The following is a 14,282-nucleotide window of genomic DNA, read 5'->3' on the forward strand; positions in this document are numbered from 1 at the left end:
ATAGGACCTCAGAGTTATATATCATATTTCTAGTTTCAGCTACAAGAATGATACATTTATACAAATAGGATGACCACACTCAGTACAAGCTTTGTAATGATACCTCACAAGAGACCTTTAGCACAAAGCATATTTCAGTTTCATTATATTTACACTCATTAGCATATTTCCATGAAACATATGGAGTGCAACGTCACAAGGGGTTTCTCTGGAAGGTAGTGAATAGCCTTTATTTACTGAATAGTATTTATTTACTGGGCTGGTGTTTCCAAAGCTACTTAAGGATATGGATTCCCTGGGAAAACCTCCTCTTCAGCGCTGGCTGCCACAAACCCGAACTGTGCCAAAGAATCACTTATTAGCCCCAAATATCATTGCTTCACTTCTGATCCGGTGTCTTTCCCCAGAACCACAGCAGCCTGTGCCTCAGGTCACCTGTCATAGAGACACAAAGCACATAAACCATGAAATCACCAGCACAGACGCCAACAGGACAAGCAGGGCTGGGTGGGAGTGGTCACAGCAATGCCCCACCCACGGGGCAGGAGGGAGCTATAAATACTGGACCGAGCATCCCTCCAGCCAGCCTGCACCTGCAGCAGCTTCCAGCTCCACGCGTGTCCCTGCAGAGACGGCATGGGTGTGTCTGGGCTCTGGGAGCAGGACAGCAAATGTGCCACTCCACTCTCTGCACTGCTGTATGCACCTGCATGTCCGAGAAAGCTGCTGTTTCCTCTCCTGGCACCTTGCTTTCCTAGGGTGTCTCTGACCCCTGCTATTTCTGCTCCCAGTGCCTCAACCTCTCCCCGGAAAACACTTCCCATGCCACAGCCTTTGAGTGCCTATGATAGCCGGTGCTCTTGAGGGGAGCTGGGGGAGTTGGGGGCATATTGCTTTATAATCTTTGTACACGAGTCTGGAGTGCCAGGGCGCCCGTTTGACAAACTCCAAATCAATCAGTAACTTGCTGTGTTTCCTGCCCTTCTAGGAAATAGCAGAGTGGCATCAAATGGGCAGTGCAGCTATTTAACTGCCTGCACTATGCCCCTTGCTGAGCATGTGCACGCTGCTCCGCCTCGGGGGTGGCCCTTCCTTCCAGGGAAGTCATGAACGGGGAACAACCCCTCGCTGTATTGGCTTGTACACTGAGTTGCCAGTACCACTAATGTCCATCAACCTTTCCTGGCCTAATGAATGGCTCAGAGTAGGTGAACAGGTACAAGTGTGTGAGAGCGAAAACTAACCAGTAACTCACACAAAATGGGTCTCTCCTAGGGAGGAGTCTAGCGCAGGCAATGCTGCACTACTAGACAAACCAACCCTGCCTAGAAGGGACAGTCCCCGTTTGAGGGTTTCCCCACCCCAGCCCTAGGAAGTTCTCCTCTTCGTGCAGCCGGGTCCGCTAACGGCGGGAGAGCTTTCAGGTGCTGGCAGGAAGGCAGCGAGAAAGTGTCTGAGCCTGCTATGGTGAGATACATTCTCCTCTTCCCGGAGAGAGGCCCCAGCATCAAGGTTTTCCTGCAGTTTGGGATATATGGGAGCCACTGTGCTGTACACGCTTTATTTGTATTCACACAGACAGCACTAACACATGGAAATAGAAGCTCTGAACTATAATTAAACTGACAAGGAGGAGAACTCCACGGTAGCATTAAATACTAAGATACACGTGTTAGTAACCGCATTTAACAGTCGAAGGGAGAGAACACTTCAGCCAGCCTATAAACCAGGAGGCGGCAACCTTTCAGAAGTGGTGTGCCGAGTCTTCATTTATTCACTCTAATTTAAGGTTTCATGTGCCAGTAATACATTTTAACGTTTTTAGAAGGTCTCTTTCTATAAGTCTATAATATATAACTAAACTATTGTTATATGTAAAGTAAATAAGGTTTTTAAAATTTTTAAGAAGTTTCATTTAAAATTAAATTAAAATGCAGAGCCCCCCGACCGGTGGCCAGGACCCAGGCAGTGTGAGTGCCACTGAAAATCAGCTCGCGTGCTGCCTTTGGCACGCGTGCCATAGGTTGCCTACCCCTGCTATAAACCATAAAACCAGACAGCTGTCACTGTCCCTGTTAAAATGCCATCGGTTCCTTGCAGGACAGGGATGTGTGCAGCAGTTATGCCAAGGGCCATGACTTCCCCGCTTGTGGTTGTTATGGCTAGTGCTGTGTGTTATGGCTCATGCCAGACGTTTCTTGAGGGACACAAGCTGGGCCGTCTGGTGGGGTTTTGCCTAATGCTCTCCGGTTCTGTCTATTGAGCTAGGTTCTTATCCCTCACCCATCCTTGCAGTAGCTAAGCCCCTTTCTGGAAAATACAAACAACCTGCTTTCCTGCAATAGCATTGATGCACTTTGCTCCATAAGGGGAACATTTATCCTCAATCTGCAATTTGGACTATGCCCAGGTGCCTTCTCAACACCAGGCTCTGAAAGCCAGCAGCCCTAGTTCCAGTCCATGATGCTGAGAGCCAGGGCAATGCAGAAGAGCTACCCACCTGTAGGGCCTTGCAAACTCCCTCTACAGGCTCTGCTTGTAACCACTTCACTTGGTGAGGGAGGGTTGTTCCTGATGCTGTTCGCTTTTGTTCTGGGTTAAGAATTTTTCGCTGTTGTTGGCTCTTGAAGCACTAGTGTACCCTGTGGATTTGTCCAGTCGGTGAGTCTGGTGTGACTTTGCAGGAGCTGGGTCAGTTGTGATTCTCAGCTCCTTGAAGGGAGGGTTTGTATTTCTTGTGTCACTCCATCTCTTTCTTTTTTCAGCTGCCCAGCACCTCCTGCTCCTCACCTGCCTGCTGGCCCTGTCAGCCACAGTTCTCACCCTGGACATAGAAAACCTGAATATCTTCAATGGAACTTCAGATAAAATTCTGAACCTCAGCCCAGCAGATCCTGTGCCTGGTATGCAATTTATCTCTGCTGTCCTTAAACACTGCTCTTCTGAGGTTCTGGAGTACCAGACCCTCCACACAGACAGAACATGAGCAAGAGGGACCAGGTGTTATTGTGTTAGAGAGGGACAAACCAGTTCAGATCCAGTAAGAACCTCTACAGACCTTCATCCCAACTCAAACCAAACCCCAGCAGTTTGAGATTTGGAAGTTCAGACCATTTCTTCATTCTGTATTCTCTGGCTTCAGCCAGGAAGGATGCCAAAATTCTACTAGAGCTTACTACTAATACTACTAATACAGCTGCTACTCTGAAACCTACTAGAGCTTTGTTCTCTGTATTTCTGGCCCATCCAATACCAGGAAGTACCCCAAATCTTTGTGAAAGGAGCTGATCATTTCATGAGTCTTCAGCCCACTTTCAGAGAAACGATGCATAAGATACCCAACCAAAGCCCTGCCTTCTGTGGGTCACCCAGCACAAATCATATTGAGGACCGGGCGTTAACAATGCCACAGCTCAGAGAGGCTCTACTGGGAACTTTCCCTTCTGGAACCTAACGTTAGGGCTACCTTTGAAGTGGGAGCACGGCAATCACCTGTCTACCTGGCACCCACTAGCCTGAGGGAACCAATTTTCAAATCTGCCTGTGGGATTTGGGTGCCCAATTCTCATTAAAATTCATGGGAACTGCTGCCCAAATCCCTGGGGGACCCTGCCAATCTCAGACTCCAGACACAGCAGAGCAGGTGGGAAGGAAATTCTGACATTTTGAAAATTCCTTTCACCCCGAATGAGAATGAAAAGTCAGAATTTTAAATTTCCTGTAAACCCCCGAAGTCCTAATATAAAACTGGGCAATGAAACCATGAGGTAGCCTAGGCCGATAGCAATGTAATTACAGCGTCTTCCGTGGCCACACCTTGCATTCCTCCTGTCTTGTGCACAGCCACCAAAGCAGTGACCACTAGACAGCCAGAGAACTTTTCGCCGTTTTGGTGACTTTCTCTGCCCTGTGCTGATTGGCCATTTGCTCCAACCCCGCCCTCACAATCTCTTCCCCTCAGCTTCACTCCACATCTGCCCCTCTGACCTCTGCTCCCCTGCCCAGGGCCCCTAATCCCTTTCCCTTCACGTCTCTTTCCATTAACTGAGCCCCTCTGAACTAAATTCACCCGCACAAAACTGTGGCACTACCATGCTGTTTGCTGCCATCCCATTGCGCCCTCTGCTGGTGCTGGTGTGTTCTACACCTTCCCCCACGCTGTGTCTGGCAGGTCTATCTGGATAGTCAGCTCTTCGGGACAGGGACCATCCGCTCTACTCTGTTTGTGTACGGTCCGTACCGTTTGGCTTGGCCTTAGGCACTACGGCAATAATATAATGCAGAGGAGGGATAGCTCAGTGGTTTGAGCATTAGCCTACTAAACCCAAGGTTGTAAGTTCAGTTCTTGAGGGGGCCACTTAAGGATCTGGAGCAAAATCAGTACTTGGTCCTGCTAGTGAAGGCAGGGGGCTGGACTTGATGACCTTTCAGGGTCCCTTCCAGCTCTATGAGATAGACATATCTCCATATATTTATTTTATTTTTTATTTATTTTAATTAATAAATCACTCCAGGTTCCAGCTGTCCAGACTCCTGCACGTGCACAATGGTGATGCCCGCCCATCTTCTGGCATGAATCACTGACACCTCAAACAACTCCACCGGATTCCCACTCATTTCAGGAGCCCGTTCAAATAGCAACCTCCATATTTTTGAAATCCTCCATGGATTTACCTTTGATCCCATCCTAGAAATGTTCTCTCTTTATTTCCCTTCCAGCTCTCCCTTCTTCTCCACCAGCGCCCTGCTCCACCCTTCAGAGAATATTCTCACCATCACTGGTGGAAGAGCTTTCTTCTCTTCGCCGCCTGAGGCCTGGATCAGCCTCCCCATCACTGTAGATCATCAGCTCTCCAGCCATTGCTTTTCTTCCCCCTTGAACTCTTCCCTTACCCAGCTTGCTGTTATTTAGCATTTGATTCTGTAAAGCATTTGGAGGTAGAATTTCTCTCAAAGATGCTAATCAGGGAAAAGAAAGCCCTAGTGTTGGAATCACCCTGGTGGGAGGGTGGTCACAATAAACATCAGTTTCTCCACCAGGCTATGAAATAGCAGATGCTGCAGCTGTTCTCCGTTTGTTTCATCTCTGTCTGTATAGCGCACACTGTCCCAGAGAACGTCAACTCACGACAGGACACTCCTCTAAGCAGAATCTTCTTGTTTCATGGTGCCTCTCCATGCACTAGTCTCTGCCATTCTTGGCACTGCCGACTGGCACTGATACCCTGATGCACTGAAACCATGTTCCTTCACACACTACCTTGCCACTGTATGTCCTGTTTGGGTCCTGCTGAGGATAAAAATGGCTGGTACAGTGGAGCCGGTTCCTGGATGCCTACTACACACTGGGTGCACAAATCACTCATAGCAAGGGAAGCAACAGCCTGGATATGAGGCAGTGCCAGCACCACTGAAGCAGAGAGCATGCACTGGATTAGAGCTACCCTTGGCTAAGCGGCAGCTGAGGGTGGGAGCCTCAGACAGTTCCACGCAGGTTTATCTGATACGGCATCACCTAAACCGTGAGGAGTCTCAAAGGATTTAGGAGAAAGATGAGAAGTAAATAGGCAGCCCTAGTAAGTGGTGGCAGGGATAGCTCAGTGGTTTGAGGCTTGGCCTGCTGAACCTGGGGTTGTGAGTTCAGTCTTTGAGGGGGCCACTTAGGGAACTGGGGCAAAATCAGTACTTGGTCCTGCTAGTGAAGGCAGGGGTCTGGACTCAATGACCTTTCAAGGTCCCTTCTAGCTCTATGAGATAGATATATCTCTTTTTATTTATAGTTATCTGAGCGCAGTGATACTGTCCAGCAGATAAACCTCTTTCCTGGGGCTGGAATAGGGTCTGATATCTCTGCTCTGTTCTCGTCCATACAGTGCACAGTGCAGGACACAGCCGGGGGAAGCGAGTCAGTGACACCCGACCACCAGCAGGACGTGGTAAGTATCTCACTGTGGAATAGCTGTCTGCTCAGTGCACCTCCTCCTAGCTGAGAGCCCAGAAGAACTGGTGATAGCTCTATTCAGCTAGCGTCAGGCTGCAAAGGGCTGGCAGAGGGCAGGACACACCATAAGTAACAAAAAATGAACATAAGTTCCTGGAGGATAAGTCCATCAATGGCTATTAGCCAGGATGGGCAGGGATGGTGTCCCTAGCCTCTGTTTGCCAGAAGCAGGTAATGGGCAACAGGGGATGGATCACTTGATGATTACCTGTTCTGTTCATTCCCTCTGGGGCATCTGGCATTAGCCACTGTTGGAAGACAGGATACTGAGCTAAATGGACCTTTGGTCTGACCCAGCATGGCCGTTCTCATGTGACAGTCAAAGTGAATAGTTTGCAAATGCTTCATTGGCTGAAAGCATCTGACGTGTACTTGCAAACTACAAAACCATGAACAAAACGCAGGATTGGTTTGTGAATTATCTACTAACCAAAAGGGGCTAAATTAATAATAGGATTGATAATGAATACTTCACCAGCCCGGAGAAAGAGTAATAGGAGAGAGAAAAGACAAAGCACAGAAATAAGAAAGTAAATGGTGTCATGCTGCAGAGGAAAGGGAGTTAAAGAAATGCAAGAAAACACCAAGCAAAATAAATCGGACTTTTGGCTCATTAATTTATATTTGATTCATTTCTGCTCCTTTATATTATGTACTTCCTTGCAGATCATAGAATCATAGAATATCAGGGTTAGAAGGGACGTCAGGAGGTCATCTAGTCCAACCCCCGGCTCAAAGCAGGACCAACCCCCAGCTCTGAGGGCTGAAATTTTGGAGGAAAGGGGTGGGGCAGCATTTCTGAGCACACTTCCACTATTAATATTGCTGGCTGCTCTGGATTCTAGGGTTAAGTAATCGGAGAAAGAAATTAAAATACCCCCAAGCCCTTGAGGCTGATGGAAGCTTAGCCACCTCTCAGGAGAGAATCCAAACTGAGGGGGCCACATGCAGTCGAAGTGTTTGGGGTGGGCCAGACCGGGCCAGGCCAAGCTCCCACCAGCTTCCTATCTGCCGGCTCCTGGCAGGAGGTGATGGTTTTCAAACTGGGGGGTGTGCTGGGAGGACATGCCCCCCAGTTTGAAAACCTCTGTGCTAAAGGGAAGGCTGAAATCTGGTGGGACACATGACCCCACGTGCCCCCCATGTTGACCCCACTTTTATGGCCCCATGGCTTTACACCCTGGTTGGCTGCCCCACTTGCCCCACCCTTTTTACGGCCTTGTTGAATGCTTCGGTGTCTAACTTCAGGGGATTTGGTTAAATCAGCCTGTCTCTTCTGCCTTCAGCCTGGCCCAAGGACTGCAGTGAGATCCCCTCAGGCAGCCCCAGCGGCATCTACCTCATCCAGCCCACAGGACTGCACCAGCTCGTGGTGTACTGCGACATGAATGAAACAACCGGGGGCTGGATGGTCCTCCAGCGGAACCGGCACGACACACAGATCACCTGGGCTGAGTCCTGAAGCACCTACAAGTACGGCTTTGGCAACGTGCACAATGACTACTGGCTGGGGACGGAGTACATCTATCGGATCGCCAAACAGAAGGTCTACCAGGTCAGGTTTCTCATCCACGATTCATCTGGCACCATGAAATACGCAGACTACAACCTCTTCGGTCTGGAAGACGAGTCCAATGGCTACAAGCTGAGACTGGGCTCTTACACTGGGACTGCAGGGGATGCCATGACTTCAAACAATCCTAGCACCATGCATGACAACATGAAGTTCTCCACAAAAGACCTGGATCAGGACACTAACAGTGGGAACTGTGCATCTAGCTATGGTGGGGGCTGGTGGTACTCGGCTTGTTATTCTGTTCGACTGAACGTCAAAGGGAGCATCACTTGGGGTGGTTTCTGTAGTGGGAACTGCCAAGCCTCTGCCATCCTCATCAAACCAGCGTCTTACTGTTAGTCACCCCTTCCCCACCCTCCTGTCTGCAGTGAGGCCAACCCCTACTCCACAAAGGGAGGGGAAAGGGTCAGAGTATGTCATGGCCAAACCTCCCACCTGCCCTCACAGGCCTTGCTGGGGGAAGTATCAGGGTTACCCAGGAAACGGGGCCACTTTCCTTCTCCTCTCCCTCCCTGCAGACTTTCCGAGCTCTTCTCCACTTGGCCGTTCCCCTTTCGGCTTTTATATTAATCAGAACAATTGTTCGCAAAAATTGTTGTTTCCAAGCATGCCATGTGTGGGGGAGAAAACACGCTCAACACTGCCGTGATTGTTCATTAGATTCAAAGAGCGCTCCCAGAGGTCACCAGAAACAGGACGCCATAAAGGCTGAAGAATTCTCTCACTCTGTGTCTCATCTGTAGTGGGTTTTGAAGCTTCAGAATAAAATTGCATCTCCAATTGGCAGATACCCATTCCACGTCTCGGGGGCTCACCCAGTCTAACTTAGCTAGAGAAGCCATTCCTAAGGACAGATCTTTGGGATTGCAGTGCAATGGCCATTAATACAGAAAAAATAAGGAAATTAAATCCAGGTGTCTGAGTTTAAACACGAGAGATGTGACTCAGTGTAGGACATTTAATAAAGGGTTTTCACATTGGAAAATCCTCTTCTTAGTAAGAGAGAGAACAATAGTCACGCATTATGGAGTTGTGGTCATGACTCAATACCATCGCTACGTCTGTATAGCACTTTCTGTTGTGTGACTTTGACAATCCCTTACTGTCCTCTTTTCATCATAGTTACTCTCTGGTTCCAGAGGAATGGGTCTGGGGAGTTTGCAGTAAATCTGACAAGCTACTTGCAAGTGCTAGGATTTGTAGAAAGTAGGGTTTTCACTTTCCAAAATGGTTCTTGCCATTTCTTACACAACGTGAACTCAAAATTCAAATGGCTGGTAGGCCCCCAGGACAATGGGGGATTTGGAAAGATATTGAAACTTAAACTCCTTAACGCTGGGCACACCGGAAAGCGTCCTGCACCCATCATTTATTATGGGTGTTTGTAGCATCTGGTGAGTTTGACCAATGATCAGTGACTATCTGCCCCAAACAAGCAGCACACATTCTGTGACACTCCGCAGCTGCCAGCCTAGCTCCGCAGAGAGGGGAGATCACCAGTCACTTAACGCCAGGGAACCCCAAGACCTGCACTTAGCTGGAAGCCTGAACAAAGTGAGGTGTCCACATTGCTCCTGAGCTCAGATTTCTTGCAGCAGGAGTGAGGCAAGGCAAGGGTATGCCACTGAGATCCACCATCCCCCTGGCCCGTGATCGCCACCCTGAGAGTGACCCAGGACCCAGCCCATCCAGGGGTTATAGACAGTAACCACCAGCACCTTGAATCTCCCCTGGATGTGAACTGGCAGCCAGGGCTGAGCACAGGGCAATGTATCCTCGCAGGCCTACCCTACCCCCGAGTACCTTGTGCTCCGGCTATAGCCTCTGGCCCGCCTTCGAGGGTGCCCCAGGAAGAGCAGAGCCCTGCTTGAGATGGTGACGGCGGAGGTGAATGTGGCCAGGTCCAAATCTGACAGGAAGGGAGGTGATCTCTGGGCCAGGCAAAGAGAAAGAAAATGTTCCTGGCCACTGCTGCTGCCTGGGGACTCGGGAGCACAGGGCAGCCTAGTGAGGCTCAGGGGGACGTTGCTGACACAGGGGGGCTGATGCTCTCAGCCGAGGCAGTACTCAGACTTTGCCACTTCCTCGAAATGCTCCCCCCACCACCAGCCCCTGGAGCTTCCCATCCCCAGTCAGACATCGGGAGAGCCAGGACCCAGTTCTGCCTGGCTCATGGAGGAGGTGTAGAACTGAGTGTCAGGCCCCTGCACACAGCACCTGGTTCTCCTTTGCTTGTCTCCTGTGTCATCATTCACACCTGGGCAAAGCGCTGCCCAGTCCCAAATCTCCACCAGGGATTGGAATGTTGGCGTTTGTAGCATTTACCACCTGCTTGGCACCAGAGCTGTCATTGACGCCACAAGGAACGTGGTGGGAGAGAATCGAGGCCTGTATCTACAGTAGCATATACGGCACAGTGACATGGCTGACTGTCCCCTTGTTGGTCTCTCTGAGTGACCCCTCCGCTGTACAACCTCCTGTCCCTCCCTGTCTGGGGTGGAGTCCTGCCATTCTCCCACTCTCAGACCGTGTTGCCTGATTTCTAAGGTTTATTAATTTGGATAGTATAGTTTTTAGGCTCGCCAATCTGTTTGATTAGAAGATAATAAGGTTCTTGTCCTGAATCAGGCTCCATAGAATGTACAAAGGACCCTCGGGGGTATGACAGGAAGCTCACACTGAGGTCTGGACTACACTATGAGTTTAGGTCAAATTTAGCAGCGTTAAATTGAATTAACCCTGCACCCATCCACACAACGAAGCCATTTACTTCGACATAAAGGGCTCTTAAAACCGATTTCTGTACTCCTCTCCGACGAGGGGAGTAGCGCTGAAAACGACATTGCTGGTTCAAATTAGGGTTAGTGTGGATGAAATTTGATGGTACTGGCCTCCGGGAGCTATCCTACAGTGCACCATTGTGACCGCTCTGGACAGCAATCTGAACTCGGATGTACTGGTCAGGTAGAGAGGAAAAGCCCCGCGAACTTTTGAATTTCATTTCCTGTTTGCCCAGCGTGTAGAGCACAGGTGACCCCGCAGAGCTCATCAGCACAGGTAACCATGCAGTCCAAGAATCGAAAAAGAGCACCAGCATGGACCGTACGGGAGGTACTGGATCTGATCACTATATGCGGAGAAGATTCCGTGCTAGCAGAACTACGTTTCAAAAGACGAAATGCCAAAACATTTGAAAAAATTTCCAAGGGCATGATGGAGAGAGGCCACAATAGGGACTCAGAGCAGTGCCGCGTGAAAGTCAAGGAGCTCAGACAAGCCTATCAAAAAACAAAGGAGGCAAACGGTCACTCCGGGTCAGAGCCGCGGACATGCCGCTTCCATGCTGAGCTGCATGCAATTCTAGGGGGGGCCGCCACCACTACCCCACCCCTGACCGTGGATTCTGAGGTGGGGGTAATCTCAGCCATGCCTGAGGATTCTGCGGACGGGGAAGATGAGGAGAAGGAGGAGGAGGACGAGCTTGCGGAGAGCACACAGCACATCATTCTCCCCAACAGCCAGGATCTTTTTCTCAGCCTGACTGAAGTAGCCTCCCAACCCTCCCAAGGCGGTATCCCAGACCATGAACCCATGGAAGGGACCTCTGGGGAGTGTACCTTTGTAAATATAAAACATGGTTTAAAAGCAAGCGTTTTCTAATGATTAATTTGCCCTGAGGACATGGGATGCATTCGCGGCCAGTACAGCTACTGGAAAAGTCTGTTAACGTGTCTGGGGATGGAGCGGAAATCCTCCAGGGACATCTCCATGAAGCTCTCCTGGAGGTATTCCAAAAGCCTTTGCAGAAGGTTTCTGGGCAGTGCAGCCTTATTCCATCCTCCATGGTAGGACACTTGACCACGCCATGCTAGTAGCAAGTAATCTGGTATCATTGCATGACAAAGCCTGGCAGCGTATGGTCCCAGTGTTTGCTGGCATTCAAGCAACATCCGTTCTTTATCTCGCTGTGTTATCCTCAGGAGAGTGATATCGTTCATGGTAACCTGGTTGAAATACGGGAATTTAATTAAGGGAACAGAGGTGGCAGTTCCTACTGGGCTGTTTGCCTGTGGCTGAAAAGAAATCCTTCCCTGCAGTTAGCCAAGCGGGGGGCGGGAGGGGGGGCCATTGGCGCTGAGCTTTTCGCATTTGGCTAGCAGGTATCTTCCCTGATACCAGCCACGCGGTGGGGGGAGGGGTAAAGCAATCATCCCAGAGAATTGGATGGGTGGTGGTGGGGTTTAGTTTGGTTTCTGCTGCTGCACGTTAACAGGAAAACCGCAGCACTCAATGGGCTTTGCTTGGTATGGGAAAGGAGGGTGCTGCTTTTATGAAGGTTGCAGAAGCCGAAATACAATGGCTTACCATGGCTGCATGCAAGCCGAATTCTGTTGCCCGGCCCTGCATCTGTGATCTCTAACACCAAAGCCACAGGCACTCAATATAAGATGCAAAATACGACCTTGTACCGAAATCACATGTGCTATGTAATGTGAATAGTGTTGTTCACCGTGAAAGAGTATAAGCATTGTTCTGTAAAATGTATCTTTTTAAATACTTCTCTCCCTTTTTTCCCTCCCTCCCGCAGCTGCAAATTTTTCAAGCCTCCCTCCTCCGTCCCGAAGGCTATCTCAGATAAGGCGGCGAAAAAAACACACGCGAGACGACATGTTCTCGGAAATCATGCAATCGACCCGCGATGAAAGAGCTCATCTGAATGAGTGGAAGGACACGGTATCAAAGTACAGGAAAGATGCCAGTGAACATGAGGCCATGAGGGACGCTCGAGATGAGAGGTGGCAGGCTTCAACGCTGGAGCTGCTGCGTGATCAAATGGACATGCTCCGGCGTCTGATGGAGTTTCAGGAATGGCAGCAGGATCACAGAGTGCCGCTGCAGTCCCTGTATAACTGCCCTCCCCCCTCACCATGTTCCATAGCCTCCTCACCCAGACGCCCAAGAATGCGGGGGGGGAGGCTCCGTGCACCCTCCCACTCCACCCCAGTGGACAGCCCAAGCAAAAGGCTGTCATTATTTTGAACTTTTGAAGTGACCTTTTCCTTCCCTCCTCTTCTCCTCCCAAACCCCACCTGGGCTACCTTGTCAGTTCTCTCCCTATGTTTATAATCAACTAATAAAGAATACATGATTTTTAAATGATAGTGACTTTATTTCCATTGAAAGCAAGCTGTGATCGAAGGGGGAGGGTGGGTTGCTTACAGGGAATGAGTCAATCAAGGGGGCAGGTTTTCATCAAGGAGAAACAAACAGAACTTTCACACTGTAGCCTGGCCAGTCATGAAACTGGTTTTCAAAGCTTCTCTGATGCGCAGCGCGCCCTGCTGTGCTCTTCTAATCGCCCTGGTGTCTGGCTGCGCATAATCAGTGGCCAGGCGATTTGCCTCAACCTCCCACCCCACCATAAACGTCTACCCCTTACTCTCACAGAGATTGTGGAGCACACAGCAAGCAGCAATAACAATGGGGATATTGGTTTGGCTGATGTCTGAGTGAGTCAGTAACATGCGCCAGCAACCCTTTAAACGTCCAAATGCACATTCTACCACCATTCTGCACTTGCTCAGCCTGTAGTTGAACAGCTCCTGACTACTGTCCAGGCTGCCTGTGTATGGCTTCATGAGCCATGGCATTAAGGGGTAGACTGGGTCCCCAAGGATAACTATAGGCATCTCAACATCCCCAACGGTTATTTTCTGGTCTGGGAAGTAAATCCCTTGCTGCAGCCGTTTAAACAGACTAAAAAAAAAAAAATTAATGGAGATATCCTATCTCCTAGAACTGGAAGGGACCTTGAAAGGTCATCAAGTCCAGCCCCCTGCCTTCACTAGCAGGACCAAGTACTAATTTTTGCCCCAGATCCCTAAGTGGCCCCCTCAAGGATTGAACTCACAACCCTGGGTTTAGCAGGCCAATGCTCAAACCACTGAGCTATCCCTCCCCCCAGTACTAGTGTTCCTGAAGACGCGAGTGTCATGAACCCTTCCCGGCCATCCCACGTTGATGTTGGTGAAACGTCCCTTGTGATCCACCAGTGCTTGTAGCACCATTGAAAAGTACCCCTTGCGGTTTATGTACTGGCTGCCCTGGTGCTCCGGTGCCAAGATAGGGATATGGCTTCCATCTATCGCCCCACCACAGTTAGGGAATCCCATTGCAGCAAAGCCATCCACTATGACCTGCACATTTCCCAGAGTCACTACCTTTGGTAGCAGCAGCTCAGTGATTGCTTTGGCTACTTGCATCACAGCAGCCCCCACAGTAGATTTGCCCACTCCAAATTGATTCCCGACTGACCGGTAGCTGTCTGGCGTTGCAAGCTTCCACAGGGCTATCGCCACTCGCTTCTCAACTGTGAGGGCTGCTCTCATCATGGTATTCTGGCACTTCAGGGCAGGGGAAAGCAAGTCACAAAGTTCCATGAAAGTGCCCTTACGCATGCGAAAGTTTTGCAGCCACTGGGAATCGTCCCACACCTGCAACACTATGCGGTCCCACCAGTCTGTGCTTGTTTCCCAGGCCCAGAATCGGCGTTCCACGGCTAGAACCTGCCCCATTAACAACATGATCTCCAAAGCGCCGGGGCCCACAGTTTGAGAGAATTCTGTGTCCATGTCCATCATCTGAATGGGGGTTTGTGGAAAATGCAGTTTCCTTGGGGAAATTTCAAATTTGCCCCCCAAAAAT

At 49.8% G+C, this 14,282-nt stretch overlaps 1 pseudogene; it reads left to right on the forward strand.

Annotated features, from left to right (window-relative positions):
* Positions 1 to 636: 636 nt before the first annotated feature.
* LOC135891056 (fibrinogen-like protein 1-like protein) lies at positions 637 to 7,916 on the forward strand (annotated as a pseudogene).
* The last annotated feature ends 6,366 nt before the right edge of the window (positions 7,917 to 14,282 follow it).

This window comes from Emys orbicularis, chromosome 17 (assembly GCF_028017835.1).
Source record: "Emys orbicularis isolate rEmyOrb1 chromosome 17, rEmyOrb1.hap1, whole genome shotgun sequence".
NCBI classification, from domain to species: Eukaryota; Metazoa; Chordata; order Testudines; family Emydidae; genus Emys; species Emys orbicularis.